A 24,617-nucleotide genomic window follows, 5' to 3' on the forward strand; every position below is an offset into this window, starting at 1 on the left:
ACCAACAGTTTATCTAAACAGGTAATGCCTTCCAGCAAAGGAGAAAACTGCACAGAATGCAGAGCGATTTATTGCTAGCTCCCTGCTGGTTCTTACAGATAACACTTCAGTTCTTTAAGAGACAGCTTACACAAAACCACCACAATACAACAAGACCTACTACTATTATGTCTCCCCAAAACAGTATAACAGTAGGTAGGCAAGAAGGGACGTCTCCATCAGATCTTGAGGTGGTTGTGATCTGGCTAAAGCATTTTTAAAGTGGAACTAACCCCGATGTAAAAGCATATCCACGACCCCCAGACAAATTTTGAAAAATGTCAGTCAGGAGAACAAGAGTGACCAGAGTGATGCTGGTAGATTCACCACGGATAGATCTTTGAGGTGGAGGATTTTTCACCACTCTCGTCACCAGGAGTTGAGGGAGGCTTTGTGGAACCAAGCAGGCCTTGAATCTTATCAGTTCGAGCTGCTGGCTCAAGGCGCTGACTCGACGGTGCCCGAAGCCGGTGCTGTCGAGGCAGTGGAGGACAGAATGGGCCCAGTTTCTGAGCGGTAAAATGATGCTGGAAAGCATCATTGCTGACATGGGCTAACGATTAAACCAGTACCAAACTTTCAGAAAGTTTACGTTTACATGTAGATTCATATTATCTCAAGTAAAGTATATGATCGAAATTTTAAAGCATAAAAAGCTCTGATCAATGCTCACAATTTCTGACTCGCTACGGAGGCGTGTCTCAGTGAGATGGTTTTATACCTGAACTCGGGGCTGTGATGTAGATCTGTACCAAGCTGTACCGCTGCACCAATAGGACAATTCAACTGCAGTAGCTACCATTCAACCCAAAGAGGGCAGGACTAAGAGAGCTTTAGGACAAGTATTGCAGAAGTAAACAAGTTTTCATGAAAATTTAAAAATTGCACAGTAACTTAAGATAGCACCCTTAAGACCCAATTTATACAGTTTATCTGCAAAATAAGTTGATTTGGGGTTTAAATTATTGTTATTGAGGAAACTCTGCTTCCATCACATGCTCTTGTTGCACTGTCTGGGGTTCCACTGTCTGTTAGAAGCTAAGCAACACAAACGACAGCAATTTGCACGGCTAATTTTTTTAAATCACAGCCTGTTTTGCTGTGCATGGCTTCCAAAACTGTATTACATGCCATCCACATGATTTTGTTTATCTAAAACATCTGGGTTTTCACCTTTCACAGTGACATTCACAGCTGCTGCAGCTCCCGGTCTGCTCCACAGATTGCTGTCCACTATATAAACAGTTAAGAGGAAAGCAGCTGAAACACTACTCGTTACATTTTACAGGTTTCTACAGAGTATTCTTTATTCACAACTACCCTACATCATTTTCCAAAAAATACAGTCAAAGAAGTTGCTCATCATCTTTGATGCATGCTTATGATTTCAAGAACTGCCTACCACTCAGACCTTATGAGGCAGGCTCCTTGCAGCCTCTTCTGTGCACGGTTTCTTCCTAAGGACCAGGACTCAGCCACCAGGTGTTCGGCAACAATTTCATTTAAATAATTTTTATGAACTTCACCACAGTGGCAGGCCTGATGCAGCATTATTATGCTTTCCCCTCCGTAGGGAGCTGAGGTCAAACAGAGGGTAAAGTACCTACGTGCCTAAGTCGACAACAGCTTTTTTCACTCACACACGACTGTGCCATATTGATAAAAAACTTAATACATGTCCTTATTAGGTCGGCACTTTCCATTCAACCTTGTTACCCTGTAATAGGAAGTTTTTTCCACTTCCGCCTCTCTGCCTGCTCAGACGCTTTTCTCCTAAGCTCCCTGCTTGCTTGCATTCTTTTACTCCTAACTTTTTATCTCTTTGCCAAAATTACGGAAATATTGGACTAAAACTACTTCTTACCAGCGACTCCCAAGGATTATTATTATTATTTTATTTAATTTTTTAAGGGACTTTGATGTTTTTATAATCGAACTCGAAAGCAGGACAAGTTGACGCCAGCTAATCAGCACAAAATGCCTCCCTTCACCACAGAGGACTTCGACAAACTTTTACATAAATTGGCTGTTTTGGAGATGAAAATCCACCGACTAGAAGTGAATGTGGAGGTGAATATGGGGTACAACGATGATTCAACTGCCTGTGATCCCAAACAGTGACAGCCAGCTCAACGACTCAGCCGGCAATCAGAACACTGAGAATAAATCTACCAGCAGACCCCCCTGGCATGTTTTAGGGGCATGCCCAAAAAATCAAGGTGGATGACTCACTGGAAAATCTCAGCAATTAAATAAATTAGAATGGCCAGAATTACAGAGAAATGCCCCCATTTCCCTTGGGATAAGGAGACTTCGACAGCGAGCTGCTGTCACAACAACTGATAGGAGTGAGACAGCTGGAAATAATGGTATTCCCCTCCAAAACAGATTTGCCCCACTACAGAATGAAAACCAGGAAAACTATCCATTTTCTGAGATAAATAAAAGGTTTGAGAACAACCTTCATTCTAAACAGTCTTCTCCTAAATTGCCAGAGAAAAAGTACCCCACCAGACCAAGAACCCTAAAAGTGGGCAACACAGCTGTGGATGGGATTAAAAACGTCTGCAACAAGAAAAACACAGAAGTTATGATTGGGACCAGTAACGTGGTGTCTGATATCTCAGAGAATATTCATGCAATCACAGAAAAGCACCCGTCTCTAGAAAACCTTATTATACACTGTGGAGCCATGGATGACGTGGCTAAGAAAAAATCAGAAGTATTGAAGGAGGATTTCACTCGTCTTCTGAATATTGTTGGAGGTCTCAATATCAAGGTGTTTCTCAGCAGACCCTTTGCACCGATTTTCTGTGGAGATGAGGTTTTTTCCAGACTTCTGATGATTAATAAGTGGTTGAAAAAAACATGTGCCACCACACCTGAGAACTTCATCGACAGCTTTAATATTTTTTGGGAAAAAAGACAACTCTTCAAGCAAGATGGTTTCTGTTTGAACAAGCCAGGAGCCAGACGTCTCACATCTAATCTCTTCTATTCAGTAAATAATCCGCCAGCAGCTTCGACCTTCAGCAGAGAACATGGAGTATCAACAACAATGATAACGCTGCCTCCAACAGCTCCAGCAGAAACAATCAGCCAGTTGGCAGAGAAAGAGAGGCCATCACAAAAGGTCTCCCCGTTGAAATCCACAGGAGAGGTGGACCCCCCCCTGTTATACCCCCCTCTCCCCAAACCCAGACCGACACTGAGTCCGCTTTTTGCTTTACTGGATTCTGATAACATGCAAGGAGCTCTTAAGATCAGGACCCAAATCGTTCTGACATCTTCTCCATTCAACACCCCCCGTGGCCGAGGCCCTGCTACTAAACCAACATCTTCCAAATGCCGCAGACCTCCACCACCTCCTAATCTATCTCCTCCTAATCAGGACCTTCAAATCACTTCTCTGTGATACAGTCTGGGCCCCAGTGGTGACTCTATCAGAAATGGGCATGTCCAGGAAAAACTTGGGCCCCTAATAGGAGATAGTTGTAAAATCTCTGTGCTTATACGTTACAGAAAGAACAAAGCCAAAAGGATAAGAGACAGTAATAAACAATCAAAAAAAGCCATAAACTGTCAGGTACACAGAGTTAATATCAACAACTAAGTCATGTAAACTGGCTTTATTGAACATTAGATCTCTGTCAGGAAAATCAATTTTAATCAATGACTTCATTACTGACCACGATCTTGATGTTATGTTTTTAACGGAAACATGGTTACATGAATTTAATGAAGCTCCCATTCTGATAGTCGACGCCTCCAAACTACAATTTTCTTTGTAAGAGCAGACAGCAAAGAAAAGGTGGAGGGGTGGCCACTTTGTTTAGAGATTTATTAGAGTGTAAAAAAGTATTTCTGGGCAAATTTGACTCTTTTGAATATTTGGCTCTCCAGGTAAAGAGCCCAGTCCGAACCATGTTCTTGAATATTTACAGGCCTCCTAAGTACGACACAAACTCTTTCAGTGATTTTAATTAGCTTTTATCTGTGATATGTGTTGATTATGACTGTTTAATTATTGTGGGAGACTTCAACGTTCACATGGACAATCCTGAAGACAGAAGTGCAATAGATCTATGTGACACTCTTAGAAATTTTGGTTTGACTCAACATGTTAAAGAGCAAACGCACAAACAGGGACATATTTTGGACTTGATCATCACTAAGGGTCTAAACATTTCCAAGGTGTCTGTAACTGATGTTGCCCTATCTGACCGCTTTCCTGTTATTTTTGAAAGCATCATCTCCAATGACTCAGTTTGCCAAAGAAACATGATAAGAAAACGCATCTTTAAGGACGGTGCTGCTGAAACCTTTAACCAGATTTACTCTTCTACCTCCACTTTGCCCTGTAACACTGTAGATGAGCTGGTAGATAACTTTCATTCTAAAATCTCGGACATCATTGATTCAATTGTTCCAATTAAAGTGAAAGTCGTTTCTGGGAAGAAAATATCTCCATGGAGAAGTGTCGAAAAGCTGAACACAGGTGGCGAAAGACTGGACTCCAGGTTCACTATATTATCTATAAAGAGAGACTATACAGATATAACCTACAACTGAAAAATGCAAGGGAATCTTTCTTTTCTGAGATCATTAGCAAAAACATTAACAATGCTCGTGCATTATTTGCCACGGTCGACAAGGTTAACAAACCCTCCTGTAACTGTAGCATCTAAACTCCACTCTACCAGGGCCTGCAATGAATTTGCTAAATTCTTTACTGAAAAAACCCAAAAGATCAGAGAGGCAGTCAGCACATCCACATCAACTCCAGTACCGATGTTGTCTCCAACTAGAACTGATTTTGCAGAAATTTCCCAAATTCACCAAATAAACTGCAAAATCTTAGAAGAAATCGTACAGCAACTAAGCTCTTCTCCCTGTCGTCTCGATGTTTTACCCACAGCTTTCCTTAAGAAAGCTTTGCCTGTAATAACATCTGATTTAACACAAATAATAAACACATCCCTTTTGTCGGGTGTTTTCCCCAAGGCCCTAAAAACAGCAATTATCAAACCTCTATTGAAAAAGAGCAACTTGGACAAGCTGCTACTACAGAACTACAAGCCTATATCAAACCTCCCCTTCATCAGTAAGATTATTGAAAAAGCTGTGTTTCAGCAGTTAAACAACTTCCTAACAATGACTAACCGCTTCGATGTCTTCCAGTCAGGCTTCCTGCTCACCACAGTACAGAGACTGCTCTTGTCAAGGTGTTCAATGACATCTGTATAAATGCAGACTGTGGAAGAACCACAGTGCTGGTATTATTGGACCTTAGTGCAGCATTCGACACTGTTGATCACTCCATTTTATTAGAGCGCCAGGAAAACTGGGTCGGCCTTTCTGGTACAGCACTCAACTGGTTTAAATCCTATTTGAAGGACAGGGACGTTGTGTCAGTAGGTAACTTTACATCAGAGAGCACAAAAATCACATGTGGCGTTCCCCAAGGGTCCATCTTAGGGCCCTTCCTATTCAATATCTACATGCTCCCCCTAACTCAGATTTTAATAAACAACAACGTAAGTTATCATAACTATGCAGACGACACACAGCTATACGTTACGATGTCACCAGGTGACCATGAACCCATTCAAGTGCTGGGTAAATGCTTAGAAGAAATCAATGCATGGATGGGCCTAAATTTTCTTCAGCTGAATCAAAACAAAACTGAAGTAATAATCTTATGACCAAAGGAAAAGCGTTTAAAAGTTAGCATACAGCTTCAGTTAATACAGGTAGAAACCACCAGTCAGGCTTGAAACCTGGGTGTAGTGATGGACTCAGATCTGAACCTTCAGAGGCACATAAAGACAGTAACAAGGTCAGCCTTCTTTCACCTAAAGAACATCTCCAGGATTAAAGGACTAATGTCTCAGCAGAACCTTGAAAAACTAATTCATGCGTTCATCTTTAGTAGAATTGATTACTGCAACAGTGTCTTCACAAGTCTGCCTAAAAAGTCGATCAGACAGCTGCAGTTGATCCAGAACGCTGCTGCCCATGTCCTCAGTAGAACTAATACTTCCACTAATTTGGAATAAACTGCCAGAAAACTGTAAAAGCGCCGAAACCCTATGTTGCTTTAAATCAAGATTAAAAACTTATTTGTTTAGAGTGGCCTTTGACTGTGCAATTTAGGCATGATTAGTTGCGTTTTCAGTCCAGTTTTCCTTTCATTTTCTTGTCCATCATTCTATTCTCTTTATTTTATTTTTTTTAAATTACCTCTGTTGTTTGATTTTATCATTTGATTTGTTTTTCTGTGTTTGTATCTGTGTTTATTTGCTTTGTGATTGTATTGTAATTGTATGTACAGCCCTTTGAGTGTCTCGTTGCTGAAAAGCGCTATATAAATAAACTTACCTTACCTTACCTATAACGAAGGCTCATCCATCATGTCTTCACATTGCTTTGTGAAAACAGCGTAAAGGCATATTTAGGACAAAACAGAAAAAAACTTATCTAAACATAAAAGCGTTTTGGTGGTTTCTAGTTAATATAGAAGGATTCCAAACCGCATCATCTCTTTCAGCTGATGAAGTCACATCCCAACACATGATCATACTACAGGTTCAAGGATTTCCTGAGCTTAAAAGGAAATCTCCAGTGAGTTTTAACCTACAATACATTCAAAGTGATAGAGCAACAGGAGTCTATAACACAGGCATGTTAAACTCTACTTGTTTGAGCCCTCTGGTTAGTAGGTCAGTGTGCCCGGTGAGGAGGGGCAGAATGGACAATGGTTAACCCAAAGTATGTCTCTAAATGACCTCGAAACAGTCGGAGGCACTGATGACAACAGGGCAGAGTGTCTCACGTGCAGAGCTTAAGCATGACTTTATAGGAATAGAAAGAAAGGAGTGAGGAGGAGATGGTTGGGATCCAAACTGTCATCTGTCTCAGAAGGGTGGAGCAAAAAGACAACAAAAGTGATCCTCTAAAAATACACCTACAACAACTGCAAACAAAGGGAAAGGCTGACATGAGTTTTAAACCGATTTGTCCATAATTACCAAAAGATGCACATTCAACCTGAGCAGCGATCTATTTTTAGGTCCTAAATGTCTGGTTCCCAGTGTTAGGCCCAGCCATGGGAGGGAACAAGGACTGAACTACACACAGAGAACAAAACATACTGGAAAAAACTCTGACTCCCAGAATGCACCACATAACCCATTTCATTACAGATGCCAGAAAGGAGCTGGAATTCAGGTGACAACATGAAGCCACAAAACTGTCCTCGCAGCAGTGTTCTTCCTTTTTGCCCACAGCTCTTCGCAGGCTGCATTATGAAGGACAAACATGAATAAAGGACTGAATAATTGAAGAAACCTTGGATCCAAAGAAAAGTACGGTCTGCTGTTTGTGTACCCCAGCCAAAAATACGACTAGCCGCCTGAAACTGGCTGTTTAGGCTTTTTCAGAAAGAATTTAAGCTAAAAGATTCTCCAAGAAGAGATGGCTTGTCTCTAATTGTAATGGCTTGTACTTGTATAGCGCTTTATCAAGTCCCCAGAGACCCCAAAGCGCTTCACACTACATTCAGTCATCCACCCATTCACACACTGACAGTAGTAAGCTACATTGTACATTGTACACTGACAGAAGTAATTGTGAAGCAGTATTCCTTCCACTGCCCTGAAGAAGACGGCATTTGAATACCTGACACATGTGCCAGTCCAAGCTGATGTTCACTCCAGCTGCTAGACCGAAAGCAGCCGCCACATTTTATTTTTTAATTGGGTCTGATGAACTCACCTTGCTCTCCTGTTCATCAGAACAGCAGAACATAGTCGGGCATCCTTGACTCCGGACACTTTCATCGGACATGTCCACGCAAAGCTCAATTTTTACAACCGCAAACGTGGTGTCACACAATAAACTGCTTGTTGGGAAAAAGTCTTATCGAACTGTTTTATATGCGACACAAGAACAACTGGTCGTGAGTACACACAGTCACTGCCACTTAATGGCCTTTAATACCACCACCTTTTCTTTTCACTTTTCCAAGAGTACAGGGCAAATTAGTTTTGCCTCCCTGTCCAATGATGCCATGGCAGAAGGTGTGGGTAATGTCGGAATTTGTCACCAGTAACTTGGTACGCTCGACTATGAAACCTCAAACGTCCGCGGACAGTGCGTGCAGAGGCCACGTTGCTTACAGTATGCCCAACTATATTCTGCCCTTTAGAGGTTTTGTCTCGGCAGGATAAAAATAATGTCTAGGATAAAAATTATGTAAATATTATCTTAATGTGGTTTGCTTTGCTTGTTGTGCTTAAGTTTTCGAGTGAATTAGGCCGCTGAGCCTGATGCTACAAAATTCTTTTTGGGTTGTGGTCCGGTGAGTGAACTTATTCCATTTTATTGGTGCTTTCCCTTCATCTCCTCTCACTACCATGCATGAAATATTTCCAGATAGTCCTTATAAATGTGCTAAATTGTGTCTCCGTTATCCCAGCTGCTAATGCTAAGATGGTGGTCACCATTAGTTCTGCTGTGTTTACAACACAGCTTGTTCTGTTCGCACAGCGATTGGCCGTAGCAGCCAACAGCCTTTATACACACATAAATATTTGTACTAGTGGTAAAGATACACATGAGACTTAAAACGATTTCTCAGTAGCACCTAACTACACCTATTGTTGCACAACACCAATCTCTGACCCAAATTTGACCCGAAAGATCAGCCGGCCGATCGATCATACCTGATTTCATTACTTTTGGGTGATCAGCAATCGGACAATACCTACATGTGAAACTGATATCTTCCTCCGATCTTTTCTACCTCTGCGTAGGTCTGAAAATCAGCCACGTTCACCTTTTTGCTCTGCCGTGAGAGAGGGCTGACTGACAGACCTGCCCACCAGGTCTTGTCTGCATATGCAAGATTAACAATAGTCACCTTGAGCAAGATCAGCTGGCCATGTCATCAACAAATAAATCGTGGTGGAGCCACTACCAAAACCTAAAACCTCTTTCGGCATTTAAAAAAAAACAGCATGCCTCTGAGTAAGCAATCAAGTTAAGGCTAAAATCTAAAGCTAGCGGAAGCAAATAATCAGTCAGTGGCCCGTTATTAGCTCTTATGACCAAACTTGAAGAGGGGGAGACCAGATGCACACCTGTGGATGAGAAACTTGTTGCAGAAACATCCAATGAACTGGGACCTCCTGACATACAGTACTGTGAAAACGTTTTAGGCAGGTGTGAAAAAATGCTGTAAACAAAGAATGATTTCAGAAATATAAATGGTGATTGTTTATTTTTATCAATATACAAAATGCTAAGAGAGGGAACCCAAACGTACAGCCAAAGTCATTAAGAACTATCTTCAGTATAAAGAACAAGACTTACTGGAAGTGATGGTGTGGCCCCCACAGAGCCCTGAACATCATGGAGTGTGTCTGGGATTACATGAAGAGACAGAAGGATGTGAGAAAGCCTACATCCACTGAAGATCTGTGATTAGTTCTCCAAGATGTTTGAAACAACCTACCAGCAGAGTTCCTTCAAAAACTGTATGCAAGTGTACCTAGAAGAACGGATGCTGTTTTGAAGGCAAAGGGTGGTCACACCAAATATTGATTTGATTTAATTTATCTTTAGTTCATTCACTGTATTTTGTTGACTGATGAAAATAAATGATTAACATTTCCATTTTCGAAACCATTCTTTGTTTACAGCATATTTACACACCTGCCTAAAACTTTAGTACTACAGAATTAAATGTTTCACGGGTATTGTTCAATGTTTTTCAAAATGAAATTGGAACATTGATGGTGTGCTGTGACCTTGTAACACCTGACAGTGTCAGTTATAAAAATAAAAAAAAACAATTGGTGATCGGCCAGAAAACTGCAATCGGTGCATCCGTAATAATGACTCAATCTGTACTGCCTACAACTTAAATGTCAGCAAATCCAAATCCTCTCCCACACTTGCTAGACAAAGAGTTTACATTAATGGTGATGCAGAAAACTGCATTATGTAATGCATTCAAAAATATTTTTTTATGTAGGGACTGGATCTAAACTTAAAGGATCGTGGTGTCTGAGGTCCATCTGTCTCCTTTAGCTTTGAATCCTACACTCAGTGACAAGATCGCCCGTTCACACGTTAATAATCGGCATGCGAGTCCTGAGCTGCTGACCTCTATTGTACAGTAGAGCCAGTGACTAAGCCTGCCAGGACAAGTCACACTGACCTCATTCCTCAGCAGGAGGCTCACTCAGAGGCCTAAAAGACAGAAGGGAACTCCAGCAGCCAAATGACTTCTAACATTCTGGGGGATTTGGGGCAAATATAGTTATACAAACAGTACAGGGAAATAAACAAGAATGAAAAAAGACTACAAGTCAAGAAATTATTATACACCAGCTTTTATATCTTTTGGAGTTTGTTAAAGATGATGATGATTTTTGGACTTCATATTTGCATTCCGTATGTATTTATTTCACCTTTGATGTGGTTTCTGTTTGCTGTATCTTGAAAAGATTGACTATGGTGCAGCAGATAAACTGCAGGCTCTTCAACGAATCACCAGTTAAACAAGCAGCACTACACATACGAGATCTGGCCAACACATAGCTAAGGAAGAAGACAGCAAACCAAGGAGAAAGAGAGACTTGGCAACAACAGAACACTTTAACACCACACAAAATGCCTCTGGAAAGCCGCTGTAACACGACAAGTTACAGTGCCTGCAAAAGTATTCAAATCCCTTGGTCTGTCTCACATTTTTATCAGATTACAGCCACAAATTACATAAACATGTATTTTATTGGGATTTTACAAACAGTAAGTAGTGCAAAATTGTGATGTGCCAAAAAAAAACTTGATTTTCTTTTGAATAAAACAAAAACAGTGTCTTTGGATTGAGCCTTCTTTTCTCTGGTTGCCTTAAATAAAGTTCAGGGTAACCAACGTAATTCAGAAGTCACAATAATTAGAGTCCAGCAGTGTGTAATTTTATCTCAGTATAAATCCAGCAGCTTTATAGAGGCTTTTAGAGCTTTGTTAGAGACCATTAGAGAACAAGGAACACCTCAGACAGGATAGGAAAGAGAACTGTAGAGAAGATTACAGCAGGGTAAGGTTATAAAACAATCCATCATCTGAACAAGGAAGACCTACACAAACTACCAAAGAAAAATGGCCACATGAACTGACTGGCCAGACAAGAAGAGCTATTTTTAGAGAAGCAAGCAAGATGCCCACAGTAACTCTGGAGGAGCTGCATAGATACACAGCTCAGGTGGGAGAATTTGTTGACTTGACATGGACTCGTCATTCACTCCACAAATCTGGCCTTTATGGAAGGCAAAATGAAAGTTATTGTTAAAAGAAAGGCTCAAGGCAACGTTGCCACAAGCCATGTAAGGGACACAGCAAGCAGGTGGAAAATGGTATGCTGATCAGATTAGACAAAAGTTCCACATTTTGGCTGAACGTCACAAAATGTGAAGCAATTCACATCTCCCTGAACACTTCATCCCCTCAGGGAAAAATGGTGGTGGCAGCATTGTGATGTGGGAAAGCTTTTGTTTAGGAAAGGGGAAGACATTAGCCACCATTAGCTCTGCTGTGTTTATCACACAGCTTGTTGTGTTTACACAGCAACTGGTCATTGCACTCCCCCAGCACTCATATACACATTCATATTTGTATGAATGGTACTTAAAGACATACAGGGGTTGGACAATGAAACTAAAACACCTGGTTTTAGACCACAATAATTTATTAGTATGGTGTAGGGGCTCCTTCTGCAGCCAATACAGCGTCAAATCATCTTGGGAATGACATATACAAGTCCTGCACAGTGGTCAGAGGGATTTTAAGTCATTCTTCTTGCAGGATAGTGGCCAGGTCACTACGTGACACTGGTGGAGGAAAACGTTTCCTGACTCACTCCTCCAAAACACCCCAAAGTGGCTCAATAATATTTAGATCTGGTGACTGTTCAGGCCATGGGAGATGTTCAACTTCACTTTCATGTTCATCAAACCAATCTTTCACCAGTCTTGCTGTGTGTATTGGTGCATTGTCATCCTGATACACGGCACCGCCTTCAGGATACAATGTTTGAACCATTGGATGCACATGGTCCTCAAGAATGGTTCGGTGGTCCTTGGCAGCCCATCTAGCAAAAGTATTGGGCCAAGGGAATGCCATGATATGGCAGCCCAAACCATCAGTGATCCACCCCCATGCTCGTCAGAGAACAATACATGTTTCACATTGTCCACAGCCCAAGATGTGCGCTCCTTGCACCATTGAAACCGACGTTTGGCATTGGCATGAGTGACCAAAGGTTTGGCTATAGCAGCCCGGCCGTGTATAGTGACCCGGTGGAGCTCCCAACGGACAGTTCTGGTGGAAACAGGAGAGTTGAGGTGCACATTTAATTCTGCCGTGATTTGGGCAGTCGTGGTTTTATGTTTTTTGGATACAATCTGGGTTAGCACCCGAACATCCCTTTCAGACAGCTTCCTCTTGCGTCCACAGTTAATCCTGTTGGATGCGGTTCGTCCTTCTTGGTGGTATGCTGACATTACCCTGGATACCGTGGCTCTTGATACATCACAAATACTTGCTGTCTTGGTCACAGATGCCCCAGCAAGACGAGCACCAACAATTTGTCCTCTTTTGAACTCTGGTATGTCACCCATAATGTTGTGTGCATTTCAATATTTTGAGCAAAGCTGTGCTCTTACCCTGCTAATTGAACCTTCACACTCTGCTCTTAATGGTGCAATGTGCAATCAATGAAGACTGGCTACCAGGATGGTCCAATTTAGCCATGAAACCTCCCACACTAAAATGACAGGTGTTTCAGTTTCATTGTCCAACCCCTGTATGTGGTACCCATATATCGTTAAATAGCAACAAACCAAACCGATTGTTGCACAAGACCAATTTCTGAACCAGTTTTAAGCTAGTTAGATTTGATAGGACGATGGATAGAGCTGTCAGAGGTTGCAAAAGACTCAAAACTGCACCAGAGATTCAGCGTCCAACAGCAGTAACCCTAAACATACAGCCAGAGCTACAATGCAATAGTTTATTTATGTTCTAGAATGGTTCAGTCAAAGTCCAGAGCTAAAGCCAAGTTAGAATATATGACAAGAATACAGAATAGATTGGAAGGAAATTGGATGGAGGAAATTAGTAATTAAGAATTTTAATTAATAATCACTAATTACATACATATTACATACATAGGCAGTCCGGACTTTTCAGATTTTTATTGTAAAACAATGAGTTATATTTTAGTCATTTCTTAATGATGCTCTTCTTTGTGTTAATACATAAAATCCAAAGAAAACTAGTTGACAAAATGTGTATAAAGTTCCAGGGGTTACACATAACTACAATTCACTGTATGTGTGCAATACAGGCAGTGGTTTAATTTAGCACATACAGTACCTTGCGAAAGTATTCGGCCCCGTTAAACTTTTCAACCTCTTGCCATATTTCAGGCTTCAAAAAAATATTATTCGGTCCCCTTGCATTAATACTTTCTAGCGCAACCCTTTGCTGCAATTACAGCTGCAAGTCTCTTGGGGTATGTCTCTATCAGTTTTGCACATCGAGAGACTGAAATTCTTGCCCATTCTTCCTTGCAAAACAGCTGGAGCTCAGTGAGGTTGGATGGAGAGCGTTCGTGAACAGCAGTCTTCAGCTCTTTCCACAGATTCTCGATTGGATTCAGGTCTGGACTTTGACTTGGCCATTCCAACACCTGGATATATTTATTTGTGAACCATTCCATCGTAGATTTGGCTTTATGTTTTAGATCATTGTCTTGTTGGAAGATAAATCTCCGTCCCAGTCTCAGGTCTCTTGCAGACTCCAACAGGTTTTCTTCCAGAATGGTCCTGTATTTGGCCCCATCCATCTTCCCATCAATTTTGATAATCTTCCCTGTCCCTGCTTATGAAAATCAGGCCCAAACCATGACACTGCCACCACCATGTTTGACAGTGGGGATGGTGTGTTCAGGGTGATGAGCTGTGTTGCTTTTACGCCAAAAATATTGTTTTGCATTGTGGCCAAACAGTTCGATTTTGGTTTAATCTGACCAGAGCACCTTCTTCCACATGTTTGTTGTGTCTCCCAGGTGGCTTGTGGCAAACTTTAAACGAGACTTTTTATGGATATCTTTGAGAAATGGCTTTCTTCTTGCCTCTCTTCCATAAAGGCCAGATTTGTGCAGTGTACGACTGATTGTGGTCCTATGGACAGACTCTCCCACCTCAGCTGTAGATCTCTGCAGTTCTTCCAGAGTGATCATGGGCCTCTTGGCTGCATCTCTGATCAGTCTTCTCCTTGTTCGAAATGAAAGTTTAGAGGGATGGCCGGGTCTTGGTAGATTTGCAGTGGTCTGATACTCCTTCCATTTCAATATGATTGCTTGCACAGTGCTCCTTGGGATGTTTAAAGCTTGGGAAATCTTTTTGTATCCAAATCCTGCCTGGTGTGTTCCTTGGTCTTCATGATGCTCTCTGCGCTTGGAACAGAACCCTGAGACTATCACAGAGCAGGTGCATTTATACAGAGACTTGATTACACACAGGTGGATTCTATTTATCATCATCAGTCATTTGGGACAACATTGGATCATTCAGAGATCCTCACTGACCTTCTGGAGTGAGTTTGCTGCACTGAAAGTAAAGGGGCCGAATAATATTGCACGTCCCACTTTTCAGTTTTTTATGTGTTAAAAACGTTTGACACATCCAATAAATTTCATTCCACTTCACGATTGTGTCCCACTTGTTGTTGATTCTTCACAAAAAATTAGAATGTTATATCTTTATGTTTGAAGCCTGAAATGTGGCAAAAGGTTGAAAAGTTCAAGGGGGCCGAGTACTTTCGCAAGGCACTGTACAAACACTTATCCAGCCAAGTGTTACAATGTGGTAACATCACTGATTCCAATGTGTCATGAAGAACTTACATTTGTCTGTGTTGTTTTCCAGTTATTCAAACATTTTCTGTCATACAAACAGACTAAATGAGCAGACAGAGATGGCAGGACCATGCAGCAATACTTATACTAGGTGTTCTAACTCTATAACCTGAATCTCGGTGGGGTGATGGTGATACAGTTGAGATTATATGTTCCTGCTTTTCAGTCGGTGCGGTAACGGGCCGCACACTAAAATATGCCAAGGAGGACATCTACCATAAACCTAAATTAGAAAGGATTCCCTCATTTTTTCCAAATGAGCTAAATTCAAAAACAGGGCATCACCACAAGGGAGGTCCAAAAATACAGCAGAGTAAACATAGGGAGCAAGGAGAAAAAAAGCAACACTATGAGACAGAAAACTTCAAACCTCAGAAATGGAAGATGGAGAAAGCCTAAAAATCTTGAAACTGACCAGGTGGATGTACAGTGGCTTCTAAAAGTATTTATACCCCTTCGACTTTTCCACAAATTGTCACAACCACAAACATATTTTATTGGAATTTTATGTGAAATATCATTACAATGTCATATACAATTGAGAATAGGAAAGGAAATTATACATGATTTCAAAAATTTTTTACAAATAAAAAACTGAAAAATGTGGTGTGCAAAAGTATTCAGCCCCCTTCACTCTGAATGCAACCAATTGCCCTCAGAAGTCGCCTGATGATTGCTAATGACTAAATAGAGTCCGCCTGTGTATAATCTAATCTCAGTACAAATACAGCTGCTCTGTGACGGCCACATAAGTTGGTTAAGAGAATACTGGGGAGCAAACAGCATCATGAAGTCCAAGGAACACACCAGACAGGTCAGGGATAAAGTTGTGGAGAGGTTTAAAGCAGGCTTGGTCTATAAAAATATTTCCCAAGTTTTGAACATTCCACAGAGCACTGTTCAATCCATCATCTGGAAATAGAAAGAGAATGGCACAACTGTTAACCTACCAAGACAAGGCCATCCACCTCAACTTACAGGCCGAACAAGGAGAGCACTGAACCACAGTGGGACACAGTGGGACACAGCAAACATGTGGAAGAAGGTGCTTTGGTCAAATGAGACCACAATTGAACGCTATATGTGGCAGAGAACTAACGCTGCACATGACTCTGAACACACCATCCCCACTGTCAAATATGGTGGTGGCAGCATCATGTTGTGGGGGTGCTTCTCTTCAGTAGGGACCAGGAAGGTGGTCAGAGTTGATGGGAAGATGGATGGAGCCAAAGACAGGGCAATCTTGGAAGAAAACCTGTTGAAGTCTGCAAAACACTTGAGACTGGGGCGGAGGTTCACCTTCCAGCAGAACAGCAACCTTAAAACATAATGCCAGGGCTACAATGGAATGGTTTAAAACAAAACATTAATGTGTTAGAATGGCCCAGTCAAAGTCCAGACTTAAACCCAATCAACAGTCTATGGCAAGATCTGAAAACTGCTGTTCGCAAACGCTCTCCATCTAATCTGACTGAGCTTTACAATTATATACCACTTTGTGTCAGTCTTTCACACAAAATTCCAATAAAATATATTTATGTTTGTGGTTGTAATGTGACAATATGTGGAAAATTTCAAGGAGTATGAATACTTTTACAAACCACTGTATGAAAAATATGAATTAAAGCAGCCAAAGACTTGGACTACAGATAAAATGTAGCTATTGTGTTAATTCTGGCATATTTACATTGAGCCATATTATCGATGTGTTCATCGATTTGCACAGTCCTGATTAAACCTAAAATATTTTAGTGGAATTTTATGTGACAGAACAACATAAAGTGGTGCATTGTTGTTGTTTAACTGACACTGTCAGATTTCATAAGGTCACAACACACCTTCAATGTTTTAATCTTATGTTGTCAACAGTTGTGAACCGCACACCTGCATATGTGACCTAGTGGGCAGGTTTGTCAGTCAGCCCTCTCTCACGGAAGCCCAAAAACGGAAAGTGGGTCATTTTCAGACCTTTACGGAGGTAGATAACATCAGTGGATAAGATCAGTTTCACATGTAAGTACTGGCCGATCACCCTAAATCAAGGAAATCTGGGCCAATCAATCGGTGCACCCCTAATTTAAACAGTTTTTTACAAATAAAAATTTTAAGTTGTGGTGTGCTTTTGTATTTAGCCCTCCTGAATCAATTCTCAGTAGCACCACCTTTTTCTGCAGGTCTTTTGAGGTATGTCTCTACCAGCTTGACAAATCTACATACTGGTATTGATCCCCATCCTAAACGACATTAGCTCAACCTTGGTCATATTGGGAGAAGAGCAACAGAAGAGCAATTTTTAAGTCTTGCGAGACTCTAAATAGAATTTAAACTCTCAATAGAATCTGGACTTTAACTGGACCATTCTACTAATAATCCAAGATGGCGCCGCAGATGGTCGCCTCGGCGTGTTGGTGCACATTGTTTTGTTTTTTTTTAGCTTTAAAACGGTCTTCTGTGATGGTACCCGGAGCTCTCTCACCAGAGAAGAACTCATGAACATCAGGGCTACTACACCAGAGGAGTTATTTCCAACTTTTCTGCCTACTGCTCTGGAATTTTTGGACATTCTGGTCAAAGGTGCGCTCACCTTTGTTCAGGCGGTGAAACGCCGGAAGAGAGGGAAACGGGGTGGGGTGCTGGTACGACTTCGCCAGCGTGGACTACGAACACCGTTACCTGGAATATTTCTCTCTAACGTGCGCTCACTTCCCAACAAAATTGAGGAACTACAACTGCTGTTGGGAAAAAACAGGGACTTTTATTCATCGGCAGTTTTGTGCTTCACGGAGACGTGGCTGTGTGGATTAATACCGGACTCTGCGCTGCAGCTGGCAGGATTCCAGCTCTACAGAGCGGACAGAGACACGGAACTCTCCGGCAAAGCGAAAGGTGGAGGAATCTGTTTTCACCTCAACAGTGGTTGGTGCAACAACGTGACAGTGATTCAGCAGCACTGTTCTCCAGACCTGGAATCCTTCATCATAAACTGTAAGCCTTTCTATTCCCCCCGTGAGTTCGCTTCGTTCATCCTGGTCGGTGTTTACATCCCGCCGCAAGCTAACGTGCAAGTCGCACAGCGCATGCTCGCCGACCAGATACTGAGTGTGGAGCGGACCAACCCGGACTCCTTAGTAATCGTCGCTGGTGACTTTAACAAAGGTAATCTGACCCACGAACTCCCCAAATATAGACAGTTTATAAAATGTCCGACCAGAGAAGACAACATTCTGGATCACTGTTACACCACCATCAGAGATGCTTATCACGCCGTCCCATGTGCTGCACTGGGCCAATCCGACCACATCATGGTCCACCTGATTCCTGCATACAGGCAGAAACTAAAGCTCTGCAAACCTGTTGTGAGGACGACAAGGAAGTGGAGCAGTGAGGCTGTGGAGAATCTCCAGGCGTGTTTAGGCTGTACAGACTGGGATGTGTTCAGGACTACTACCAACAGTCTGGACGAGTACACAGAGGCTGTGACTTCCTACATCAGCTTCTGTGAGGACAGCTGTGTACCATCATGCACCAGGGTGAGTTACAACAACGACAAACCCTGGTTCACAGCTAAACTCAGAAGGTTAAGACTGGATAAGGAAAAGGCCTTCAGGAGTGGAGACAAAGACATATACAGAGAGGCAAAGTACAAGTTTGGCAAGGCAGTGAAAGAGGCCAAACGACTGTACTCTGAGAAGCTCCAAAACCAGTTCTCAGCCAACGACTCTGTGTCTGTCTGGAAAGGGCTCAAGCAAGTCACCAACTACAAGCCAAAAGCCCCCCACTCCATCAACAACCGACGCCTCGCCAACAACCTGAACAAGTTCTACTGCCGCTTTGAAAGACAAAGGGACAGTCCTGCAACCATCCCCCACGACGCCCCCCAACAGCTGCAGCCACAATCCACCACCCCCATCTCTCCAACCTCAAGAGGGGCCTAGGCACCTCCAACCCCCACCCTGAAGTTCCCCCCCACCAGCCCCCTACCCACGCCGAGGACGTCTCTTTCCATCCAGGAGAGGGACGTCAACAAACTCTTCAGGAGACAGAACCCCCGGAAAGCTGCTGGTCCGGATTCTGTCTCACCAGCCAGCCTGAAGCACTGTGCTGATCAACTGTCTCCAGTCTTCACAGACATTTTTAACACCTCACTGGAGACATCTCATGTGCCAGCCTGCTTCAAGTCCTCCACCATCGTCCCTGTTCCCAAGAAGCCAAGGACCACAGGGCTTAATGACTTCAGACCCGTCGCCCTGACCTCTGTGGTGATGAAGTCCTTTGAGCGCCTTGTGCTCTCACACCTAAAAGACATCACCGACCCCCTCCTGGACACCCTGCAATTTGCCTACAGAGCCAACAGGTCTGTAGATGATGCAGTCAACCTAGCCCTTCACTTCATCTTCCGGCACCTGGACTCCACAGGAACCTATGCCAGGATTCTGTTTGTGGATTTCAGCTCTGCCTTCAACACCATCATCCCAGCTCTGCTCCAGGAGAAACTCTCCCAGCTGAGTGTGCCCGACTCCACCTGTAGGTGGATAACTGACTTCCTGTCTGACAGGAAGCAGCGCGTGAGGCTGGGGAAGCACGTCTCTGACTCCCTGACCATCAGCACCGGTTCCCCCCAAGGCTGTGTTCTCTCTCCTCTGCTCTTCTCCCTGTACACCAACAGCTGCACCTCCAGTCACCAGTCTGTCAAGCTTCTGAAGTTTGCGGACGACACCACCCTGATCGGACTCATCTCTGATGGTGACGAGTCCGCGTACAAATGGGAGGTGGACCATCTGTTGGACTGGTGCAGCCAGAACAACCTTGAGCTCAACGCTCTAAAGACAGTGGAGATGGTTGTGGACTTCAGGCAGAACCCAGCCCCACCTGCCCCCATCACCCTCTGTGACTCCACAATTGACACTGTGGAATCTTTCCGCTTCCTGGGAACCATCATCTCCCAGGATCTCAAGTGGGAGCCAAACATCAGCTCCCTCATCAAGAAAGCCCAGCAGAGGATGTTCTTCCTGCGGCAGCTGAAGAAATTCAACCTGCCAAAGACTATGATGGTGCACTTCTACACAGCCATCATTGAGTCCATCCTCACCTCCTCCATCACCATCTGGTACGCCGCTGCTACAGCCAAGGATAAGGGCAGGCTGCAGCGTGTCATTCGGTCTGCTGAGAAGGTGATTGGCTGCAGTCTACTGTCGCTCCAGGAACTGTACACCTCCAGGACCCTGAAGCGGGCAGGGAAGATTCTGGCTGATCCCTCCCACCCTGGTCACAGACTCTTTGAAACTCTCCCCTCTGGCAGGAGGCTGCGGTCCATCCGGACCAAAACCTCACGCCACAAGAACAGTTTTTTCCCATCTGCCACCTGCCCCCCCCCCCCCTTTTTTTTTTTTTTGCTGACAGGACAATTGTAAACTGTAACTCTATGCGTTACATTAACGCTCAGCTTGGACTCCTGCTTTACTTGCACAATGATCACCTGCACTGTTGTATTGCTCTTGCATCTTATACTGCTCTATACTTACTCTCACTCACTTAAAACTGTGCACATATATTTATATTATATTGTAGATATGTTTATACTGTTTAATTTGTATTGTATTGCACCGACTACGCCAAAACAAATTCCTTGTATGTCCAAAAACGTACTTGGCAATAAAGCTTTTCTGATTCTGATTCTGATATGCTTTGACCTAAACCTTTAGATTGTAGCTCTGGCTGCATGTTTACAGTTGCTCTCCTGCTGGAAGCTGAACTCCTCACCATCTCTAATCCTTTGCAGCCTCTAACAGATTCTCCTGTATTTATCTCTATCCATCTTCCCATTAACTCTGACCATCTGTGCCAAAGAGAAGCCTCCCCATAGCATCCTACTGCCAGCAACATGTTTCACCATGGGGATGGAATGTCCAGTTTGACGTCAAGTATTATTTTTTCACCAAACATGGCAGTTCGCGTGGGGCCAAAAAGTTATATTTTTGTCTCATCTGACCAGAGCACCTTCTTCCACCTTTTCCGTGTCCTCTGCGTGGCTTGTGTCAAATTGGACTTCTTATGCCTTTCTTCTTGCTAATCTTTCAGAAATGTCCAATTTGTGGTGTGCATGACTAATAGTTGTCCTGTCAACAGATTCTCCCACCTAAGCTGCACAGCATCTGCAGCTCCTCCAGAGTTACCATGGGCCTCTTGGCTTCTCTGATTAATTATCTCCTTGCTCAGCCTGTCAGAGAGACAGGTCTTGGTTAGTTTGAACATGGGTTAACCTAACCCTCCTTTAAACTTTTAAACTTCTGAGGACTTCACATAGAAGCTGGATTAATACTGAGATTAAATTACACACAGTTGAATTTACTTTACTAATAAGGTGACTTCTTTCTACTAAATTTTATTTAGGAGTATTAGGGCAAGAGAGACTATATATAAATGCACACCACACATTTTAGGCTTGTTTGTAAAAGATTTTGAGAACCATGCATTAAAGGCAAATGAATGCTTATGCAAGCACCATAACTGTCTAGAAGTTGACAAAGTCAAACTTTCTGAGGAGGTGGGAATAGCTGGAAAACAACAGGAAATAAGTCAAGTGTTAATCCTAACAACATCGTATGTTTCCCAAAGTACCACGCTGTGAACACATACTTAACCAGGCTAAAAATAAAGAGAGAGGTCTATTTCCAACATGGGTAGCATTTAAACAAACAGCCAGACTGCCGGTAAAGTATAATCCTTCAACATGACAACATGTTCCAAGAGCGTGCTGTGAGCAAGTTACCATTTCCTGCTTCAATCCAAGTAAAAGCACAACCCCAGAACAGGACACTAGTGGGTTGTGGTGGGTCTCTGCCTTTAGCTGAAAACCTCATAAGCTTATTTCCAGACACCACCAACCCATATTCCTCAAATCATTTCATTTTTATCCTCGTATGAATGGAACAAAACTAAATCTCATCAAATTTATCTCAAAACAAAAGAGAATAACAGTCTGTGGGTCTCCATCATCAGTGTATGAACTCGGTCATAAACTACTAATAATGGTGGAGAAATCAAAGAGACGCTAGAATGTTCCAGAGTTCCAGCAACATCAGCAAACCGTTTTTCCACCATGAAGAACACTTCCACACTGAGAAGCCCATAAAACAAACTTCACGCTGACATGTAAACTGACTTTTCTAGGCTGCAGGATGTGCATTCCGGGCCTGGAAATGATTAAGGATGGAAATTACAAGGCGGCGTGTTTGTTGCTGTGGCCCAAGGGGAGAATGTCTGAGAGTCATTCACACTCTCTGGTGAATAAGAGCCAACAAAGGTGACAGTTTCAGCAGACTCTGACAGCGCAAAGCAAAGAAGGAGCATAAACAAGTAGAACAGTAAAGATTTTCCAGTGGGACTTACCCTGCTTTGTCACTCCTGCTGAGTAGAAATTTGCAGATAGTCAAGATAGTCATCATTTTTAAGCTGACTCTCAGTCTACAGAGGAAGGACAGCTTGAGTCAATACAGGAAGGGTCATCCAACAAATAGAAGCACATTTCAGGCTGAAACTTCCTCTTGTGACAGAGAAAAGGGAACTGCTTTCCTCCCCCTGGTGAAAACCTGGGTGCAAATACATCTACAGCTCAATAGGGTGAAGCCATAGTGACCTTTACACCAGACTCGTATCCTCCAATGCATAAGTGGATTTCCTCTTCTAATGCAACAAGCATTATGCAAACACAAATCACCTTTGAAATTGTGGAAAACACAGACTTCAGCTAAGATCTGATGATGTTCTCAGTAGAGTTACATTCATTCCCCTCAGTAAATTCCACTTTCAACATTACATTTTTCATCAGTTAAACCAGAAACATGTTGACTTTAAAGCATTGCAAACGGTAAATATGAAGCTGATGTTAGCATGGGCTATGTCGCTCATTTTAAGGAATCTAGGCTACCTTCAATCAGCTCTAATTCAAAATCTAAAATTCTGCTCAAACCTACCCTGAATTATTCTACACTGAGTAAAGATTGCTTAGAAGATGGTTTATTGAGACCTTTATTTGCAATTTCAAAACGTCTGCCGTGCAAACCACCTTCAGGCAGAAGGTGAATACCTCAAACTAGACATTTCGGCTGTTTTCAGTTTTTCTTCATGTGACAATATATTGTTAAAGGGAAATATAGCGGCTTTTTTTATTTTAATTATACTTTTATGCTTGAGAAGAACTGAAATGGTTTTAAAAGAAAAATATTGGTACATATGAAGCTACAAATTCTAATTAGATCTTTGTTTTAACAGTAATGCAAAACATATGAGAACAATTTCAACCAGACATTACAGTGACATAGAAAATACCCATCTACCTGTCCTCTGTATCCGTTTATCCATACAGGGTCGCTATAAATCTCCAACAGTGATTGGCGAGAGGCAGGGTACCAAATTTAAATGTGTTGACTGGGATATTATTTCCATTTGTGAGTGGGATTACAAGCACAGCTCATACTCCTTGGTTTCCAGGTGCGCCCATGAAAAATCTCACTTTTTAGGTGTTCTAGAAATGCGCCACTCGGGTTGGCAGCAGGTTGGAGTACCTGTTACTTTTCATTATATGAGTTATAACAACATTTAATAATAGTATATTACATTTTTCCATAGACAAGCAACCCCAACCCATTCCACACAAACAATCAGAATACCTTATTCCTAGGAAACACGGGGTAGACAGGAATGACAGGCTTTACAATACTTCGACTCATCCCTCCTGAACTAGATTATTCTACAAGGAATAAAGTTTCTATTTAGATTTCTGTAACTGTCAGGGTTTTTGAATTACTGTCAGGGGCCAAAAATAATTACATCCAAACGAAGGATGTAGTAAATGCCAAAAAAAATTTAATAATTCTGAAACCATTTTATGTGCGGTTTCATAGAGCAAATGTTTTAAATAATCTGTTACCATATTAGAATAAATCAGTCCACTTTAAGTAATGTAATGTTAACCAGTGGCTTGCCCTATGATAGACCAGTTTCATTAAAACAGTTAAAAAGCTCTTTACAAAGCATCAAATCGGAGGCTACAAATCAGATGCTAACACCAGCGTCGTAAGTTACTTTCTTTACACATGTGCAACATTTCTTGTGTTCATAATGAAATGTACAGTTGTCCGAAAAACACATACCGTTCGTAAGTGCAGCCTTTCTGAGTCAAACGAAGTTAGTGAGGTATTTTTTCACTCACATTGAGGACAAGCTGGGAAGACGTTTGGTGTCCACTTTCTTTGAAACTTTCAACGCTAGCGCGGTTGATACCATAGGCTGGTCTGAATCAGACTGTAACCATCACTTCCACTAGAAAATACGAGTATAAAGTGTCTCAGACGTGCTCAGTGTAATAAGGTGAAAATTAAATGTATTTGCCACGTAAAGAAAGTAATATGATTATTTTGAATTACAAAGTAATATTAAAGGGGTGTCTGCGTAGTGCACCCCTATTCTCGCTCGTTCAATCTTTGGTATGGTCCACCTTTCTCTCATTGGTCGTACGGGGCCCCTTTGGAGGATGCTGTGTGCGGTGTCCTAGCAACTGCTACTTCTGGCGAGAACAGAAAAAACT

General features: G+C 42.3%; 1 protein-coding gene across 3 annotated transcripts in view; it reads right to left on the reverse strand.

Moving 5' to 3' along the window:
- The window catches only part of wu:fa11c10 (protein FAM110B), a 44,433-nt gene extending 20,111 nt beyond the window's left edge, over window positions 1–24,322 (reverse strand). The window contains exons 1-2 of one of the 3 annotated variants that reach the window (XM_047363491.1): window positions 24,184–24,322; window positions 22,421–22,495 (exon numbers count right to left, since the gene is read on the reverse strand). The gene's annotated coding sequence lies outside the window, so the exon portion shown is untranslated. The remainder of the gene's footprint in view (window positions 1–22,420; window positions 22,496–24,183) is intronic. The other 2 variants (XM_047363474.1, XM_047363482.1) reach the window with 2 other exon arrangements.
- Between the last annotated feature and the right edge of the window lie 295 nt (window positions 24,323–24,617).

This window comes from Girardinichthys multiradiatus, chromosome 1, assembly GCF_021462225.1.
Source record: "Girardinichthys multiradiatus isolate DD_20200921_A chromosome 1, DD_fGirMul_XY1, whole genome shotgun sequence".
NCBI classification, from domain to species: domain Eukaryota; kingdom Metazoa; phylum Chordata; class Actinopteri; order Cyprinodontiformes; family Goodeidae; genus Girardinichthys; species Girardinichthys multiradiatus.